The sequence below is a fragment of the Podarcis cretensis genome, assembly GCF_951804945.1.
Source record: "Podarcis cretensis genome assembly, chromosome: 16".
NCBI classification, from domain to species: domain Eukaryota; kingdom Metazoa; phylum Chordata; class Lepidosauria; order Squamata; family Lacertidae; genus Podarcis; species Podarcis cretensis.
In genome coordinates, this window is record NC_137186.1 from 22,651,709 (window position 1) to 22,658,744 (window position 7,036).

Sequence of the window (7,036 nt, forward strand, 5' to 3'; positions counted from 1 at the left end):
TTCAAGCTGCCTGCTTTATTCCCCCCCCCCCCCTTCTCTCTTTCCTGTTTAACCTTGGTATTAATTTCGGACGGATCTCCTTTAAATGCGCTCCGTAATGCATTCAGACGCCGCTGGACTTTTTGTACCGTAGGTTATATTTACACCCAAAACAAAATAATTACACTTTTGTGGGAGAGAGAGAAAGCTGGGTGATTAGGGCTGTTGCTCTTTGCGGCAAAACACTTTCGCAGTGGTACACCAGTAACAATTTTTCACGGCTGACTGAAATCAAAGGGAGGCAGTAATGAATCCGGCGAGCAATTTAAATTTACAATTTGTAACGCAGCCACTCAGAAAGAGCCCCACAGCCCACAAGCCCCGAGAACCTCGCTGGGTTTGGTGAGGTTGTTTAATGTTATATATCAAAAAGGAACCCTCCCCCTCCAACATCTTTTCCTTCCCTACCTATTCTTTTATTTTTCCAGAAGGAGATTTTAATGAGGAAAATCAGAAGTCATTCATACACGCACCCCAACACCCCACCACTCTCATTGTTGCCAAACCTATTCTTCGCTTGCCCTTTTCTCAAAACTCCGCGCCTCCTTTTGCAGAAACAAGCACATTCCATTCCGCACCTACAATGTGCGGTGTGTGTGTGTGTGTGTGTGTGTGTGTGTGTGTGTGTGTGTGTGTGCAGGAATCAAAGACACGATCCTGCCAAGGTTAATCATTTTTAAGGCTGTCTCCTCCTGGGAACGAATAGGCCCCGCTTGGACTCCCTGGGACTTGGTTCCAAGAAGTGTGGAAATGCAATCTAAATTTATTTTATTTTTTATTTAGAGACTCTCCCTCCCGCCTTTGGAACAGGGGAGGGATTTAAAGCGCGCGCACATACACATGCACCCTAGCTAAAATAAATGGAAAGTGAAGGCTTTATTTTCCTGATCGAGGCTGCTTAGAGAGAAAAGCCGGTGGAACAGAGCGGTGTACACTAACTCTGCCGGGGATTGCGCCCTTGCGCACGTTTGCTTGGGAGAAAGTCCCACTGGATGCTGTGAGATCTGTTAATTCAGTGCAGGGCGGGGTGCGTATACAGGAGAGCGGGGAGATAAATGTCGAAGACTAGGCCCCATTCGACAGATTTCTGAGTCATACTTCTCTCTCTCTCGATTGTAAGCTCCTTGGAGGCAGAGACTTGCTTTATTGCTCCCTGCAAAGCATCGTGCAAGCAAACAAATAAACAAACAAGCCTGCGTTGGATTTTGCCCCCCCCCCCAAAAAAGCGCCTTTCAGTCTAGCTTTAACTCCTACTCAGAGTAGACCCACTGAGATCAATGGGCCGAAGGCATTTTTGTCTATTGACTTCAGCGGGTCTACACTGAGTAGGACACAACAAAGAGACACATTCCTTTGGGGGTTTTGCTGGAAACGCGCTGGTCCGCCTTTAGACTAAGCAGCGGCACCAGGGAACCAGACCCCGCAGAAGTGTAACTCCCATCATCCCGGACCTCTTGGCCCTGGTCCTGGCTGCTGCCGCTGGGGCTGCTGGGAATTAGAGTCCCAATATCTGGAAGACCACGCGTTCCCCATCCCTCATAATAGACAGCTTGGAGCCCCCGAAGCCACTAACACGCGCGCCCACGTCTTTCCCCCTCCCTTCCTCCCCCATGTGTCTTTTAAACAACACTCCTGTAAGGTTGGCGGGGGCGATGGGGAGTGGGGAATAATTTGGAATATCAACAAAAGAAAAAACCCGTCGCAATGCCAAACAGATAGGTAATTAATTACAAAACTCAGGGGGGATATGCAGAGTGCAGCCTTACAAATTCTACAGAGCTTAACTGATTGGAAACAGATGATTATCTTGTTTGTCTTTTCGCTGTTTCCTTTATCCCTCCGCCGTCTGTTGCGCTGTAATGTTGATACACTTTACTCTCTTCAAAGGGGCGCTTTGCTGCTTTCTTTTCTTTTCCTTTCTGTTTTTTTTTTTAATATAGTAAATTCCATCAACAGCGCGCGCGCCTCTTATTACTGTCACCGCCGCAGTTGCCAACGCGCAGTCGCTTTATGAACTAAGGAGAGAGAGAGAGAGAGAGAGAGAGAGAGAGAGAGAGAGAGAGAGAGAGAGAGAGACTGTGGGGTTTGATTCTCTCTAACCATCTGTTCCAGAGCGCTCGGGACCCCGGAATAGGCCTAGCGGGGGAGGGAGCAATGGAGGAAGAGCTGGAGATTTCGGGGGGGGGGTTATGGGGGAGCTCTAATGTAGTACAATTTGGGGAACGGGAGCAAAAAGATTCCTCTCTCTCTCTCTCAGACACACACACAAACACACACACAAACACACACCTTCTTTCCAATGGAAAAAGCGGAAGATTTGTGTGGAGGGAATTGGGGAGAGAGGGGAGGTTCTAATCTAATGTATTACAGTTTGGGGAATGGAGGTATATATAATATACATAAACATACACACGCGCCTCTTTCTTCCAAGTGCAAGAGGAGTGAAAAAGAGCTGAAGTATTTGTGCGAGTGGAATGGGGGTATTGGTTCCAATGTAGTACAGTTCGGGGAATGGAAGGAGAAAAGATCTCTCTCTCTCTCTCTCTCTCTCTCTCTCTCTCTCTCTCTCACACACACACACACACACACACACACACACACCTTTCCTAACCAGTGCATTAAAATGAGGAAGAGGGGTGAAAAGCCTATTCCATCCTGGATGAGGGAGAACTGAAAGGGTGGGAGAAAGAGTTATCTCCTCTTCCCAGATGCTGATAGGGAGGGAAATTATCGATTTTGTGGGCATTATCAGTTCTGATGTATAGATGCCCGGTGATGTGTAAGGAAGCGTAGCTGGGTGGGAGAGGGGCTTTCGCTTCCCCCATGCAGATTTTTGAGTAGCCGATAGTGATGAAGGCAGGAGGTCCGGTTCGGGGGTGGAGGATTTGTGCGTGTGCGCGTTTCTGAGAGAGAGAGAGGATTGGGTTTAATATGGCCAACCATATTCGAGAGGGATGCTAGCGCCATAAAGGAAGGACTCCTCCGTTGCGCTGTGGCTGCGATCCCAGCCGCGCTGAAGGAAGGAGCGCAACCCCCTGAAGTCATCGGGACTTACTTTGAAGTAAATGCAATGCGCTTAGGATTGCGGCAATAAATAAAAGAAATCAAGGTGGTTGTTGCGGCCGTTGCCCGCTCTTTTCCTCCTCCACCTCCTTCCCATAACACCGAAGAATAAATTGGAAGAAGAAGCTGCCAAGGTTGGGTGAAAACGATAAGAACCCCTAAGCTTTAGAAACGACCCTTGAAGGCTTTTTTTTGGGGGGGGGTGCATTAATTTTCAGGCTTACGGACTTTTGCAGTCCAAAGCCCCTTCTATCTACGCACCATCAGGGTTTGGATGTCTTGTTCTCTACTCGTTTTTCCTTCGTTCCATATAGATTTATGGCGAAGTCTGTGCGTGAACGTGCGCGCTACCCTGTCTCCGCGCTCAGCACACACCTCGTTTATTGGTACATAACAACCTAAACTTCTGCGGTGCGTGGTAAATATAAACGCAAGGTAATTCCTCGGGGTTTTATTCATAGGTAAGGAAACACTCGCCACAGGCAAAACCACACTAAAAAAAAAAAAAACACAACCCACGAGTAACAATGCATGTTCTACTATATTGTATACGTATCCGTGTATATATGGGGGACTCGATTTTCCCTACGCAGGTAAAAACATAGTTTTAAAACTGGAAAGAATTTTTTTAAATCGTTCCCTAAAAAAAAAACACCAACCTGCAGATAAATGCAAGTCCTGTTGATATATTTTACCCAATAGAAAATATTTGCAAGGAAGGGCGCGTAGGGAGCCTTTGGAAATGTATGTGTACATAAAGGTCTTTGTTTTGCCTTGTGTTTGGAAGGAAACAAATATCTAGAGTGTTTATCCACGGATCTCCCCCCGCCCTCCAAATGCTTCCCGAGGCCATGGGTTTCTGCGTGGGAGTCTTTCCGAGTCTCTTCAAGATTCAAAAAGATTTTGAGACCAGAAGGTAAAGGGAGATACGAACGCTAACATTAAATGCCACCAACATAGTCAGTAGGTAGGATACGGATTAACTTCACGTCTTACATGGCAGTTGTGTGAGAGGTATGTTAATAATAGGGATGGAGATAAGTGCACGTGTGTGTGATATATGTGTCTGGATGGTACATATAATTGAATTTCCGTTTAGATTGGAAAAACTTTCGCTAGGAATAATACACCCACGTTTGACAAAGACCTTCGCACCGTGCTAAATATTGGGAGGGGGGGTGGCCGTATCTCACACAGAGACCCAAAGAAAACAATCCAGAATCTTAAAACCGAAGTACTCTGCTTTAAGTCGAATTTACCTCCCCACCCCCACCCACAAACCTCTACCTTAGACCTTTCCTTGGACACAGAGAACCCCTTCAAACGGGTGGAAACCTGGAAAGATCTTGCCAAAGGGAATAAGCTTAAGGGTGAGAGTCTCAATTTACAATCATTCACACACAATCCCTTTCCTTTTTTAAAAAAATCTCACTGCATATAGTCAAGACAGGAAACGATTTCTGCTTTAATAATTAAAAAATAGGTTTGCCAGACTGAATAACATTCCATTTTTTGAACTCTCCACTCCGGTCAAAGTCCAGTGTCTGTCTCCCTTGTTCTATAGCTGGTCTCTCTCACTCACATTGGGAACAAAAGTATTGGCTGCTGGACTCACAGGACAACACACCAGTCCTTTGTTTTGAACAGATTTTTCTGCGTTGGGTCCAGGAAGGGCCATTAATATTCCCTTGGCCACCGACTTCATAAACACACACACACGCAAACACGACCCTCACACACCGAAGCTTTGCCCACCCCCCTTCCCTCTTGCTCCGACGCGTATTTTAAAATCGGGGCCTTATCCAGCCCAGCGCGCTTCCTCCTTCCCCCCTCCAAAATTAGAAATTGGCCAATAGGCAAATTAAGTGGCTTGGGTTTTTGTTTTGTTTTTTTTCTTACGAAAAATTAGATTCCATTTGAAAGAGGAAGGGGGTCTTCCCAGAGTAAGGATGTGGGAAGGATCCCGTTGAGTCCCCGCCTGGCCTCCTAACGCACCGAGCTCACGTCGAGGAAATAGATTTTCTTTAGGAAGAACGAACGATTCCCATTTTCTCTCTTTTCAGATGGCATCTATTTCAGATGGCGAGCTCTGGGGAAAAGGAAGGAAGGGGCATTTATTTGGGTTTCTGCCCTCCCCCCAGCTCTTCTTTGAAGCTCTGCTTCTCAGCTCCCCCACCCCCCACCCACCCACACTTCTAATGTTGTCGTACAAATGAGGGTGGGGTGGAAGAGTTCTCTCTTCATTATCAGACTTAATGAAATGACCAACTATGTATTTGGGGCTCGGACCATTCACGGCGGCTTTGTGAGAGGCTTGTCAAACCCTCCCATTTCTAGAGAGCAAGGAATGGTTTGGGGTGTGGGGGAGGAGAGAGAACCTTGTAAGTTAATCTCTCCTGTCCCCCCTATTGTCCGTGCACCTTGCATGACAAAAAGAAGGGGGGTGCCAAGCCTTCTCTCCAAATTCCTAGGCAACAGGCGCACGAGGCCAACGACCCCCTCCTCCTCCCCACTCCTGGATCATACACTTCCAAAGTGTTCCTATATTAGGAATTTTATTTTATTTTTTAAGGGAAGGGACCCTGCCAACACACTCCCAAACCTTCCTAACTGGGCCATGTGGCGTTTCAATGGACCTTACTCCCAAGTAAGCCTTCCCCTTTCCCCACCCCCACCCCACCGATAGGCCTTGAGAGAATCGGGGCTCGGAGAAATCCAATCCACACAGGAGAAGTTAATGGGGAACACGAAAGATATCGAGGTCTATTCACACTCTCGCTTTTTCGCACCGCCCCCAGCCTCCGAGTAGCAACTTTAAGCATTCGAGTCTAGGTGAAAATTCTATTCGAACGCTTGTTTCGCACGAAGATTATTTTATCCATTTCATTTTCTGCCTCTGCAATTGCTTCCTTGGACAATTTTCGAGACCCTGGAATTGGAGGGCGGCGGCGTGCGGGGGAAGGGCGGACTAATTGGCAAAGTTTTATTGCTATAATTATTCGCATTAGTATTATTCACTGGGAGGGGGGGAATCTATGATTCCCAGTCCCTTTCCCGAGAAGATAAAGAAGGAGGGGGTCCCAAATGGTTTTATTTTCCCTATTTATTAATATTACTATTATTAATGAGGGGGAGGGAGAAAGAGAGAAAAAGAAAAATTCCGGGGTTGCATGCCAGTCCTCCTTAGAGTAGACCGACTCGGAAGAATGGGCGCAACGAACGCAAGTCCATTCATTTCAACGGGTCTACTCTGAGCAGAACGTGGTAGGATGGGCATTCCGAGAATTACCGGTCCCTTTTCATTTTACTGCCGGGGTGGATTCGTCATCAGTAATATAGTAAATATAATATAATAGTTTTACATACAGAGTCCCGAATAAGTGGCTCGATTTCACACAAACTTTACAGTCCAGATCCTCGCGCGCAACTGTTTCAGACAGGTAACGCCGCCTGCCCGCTCGCAGCCCAAGCCCCCTCCCGGAAGGAAACCGCGAGGAAAACTATCCTTGGATGCCTTCCTTGCCCCCCACCTGATACCTTTTTAGAGATTTCTCGAGAGGGGGGCATAAAAGGGCGCCTTTTATTGCAAAAGCTGGCTTGTTTCTTTGGGGGTGGGGGTTTCCCCAGGACCGATCTACCGATACACACACGCGCGCGTCCTCCAGCCCCCCGTGGGCCCCGATCCGCGAGCACCCCCTCCTCCCCAAGGCTCCTGAGGAGGCAAAATACTCACAGAGTACCCCGGCAAGCCAGGTGAAAATCTCGCCCCTCAACAATAGGGCTGCCTTCTTTTTCCCCCTCTGTGCCAAGCGCAAGGCTGGAGCCAATTTAGATATGCTATAAATTAAGAGGTTGCCATAGCCACCGGCTCGCCATTGGCCGCCGCCCACCCGACGTGGCGCCCGACGTCACCAAATCTGAATAAGGATGCGCG

The 7,036-nt window shown here is 47.7% G+C and overlaps 1 long non-coding RNA gene across 1 annotated transcript; it reads right to left on the reverse strand.

Annotated features, from left to right (window-relative positions):
• Nucleotides 1-4,524: 4,524 nt before the first annotated feature.
• LOC307205092 lies at nt 4,525-6,947 on the reverse strand. Its single transcript, XR_013833858.1, has 2 exons — nt 6,836-6,947; nt 4,525-5,191 (listed from the first exon to the last, which is right to left on the reverse strand). It is a non-coding gene; the product is annotated as an uncharacterized lncRNA (long non-coding RNA).
• Nucleotides 6,948-7,036: the final 89 nt, after the last annotated feature.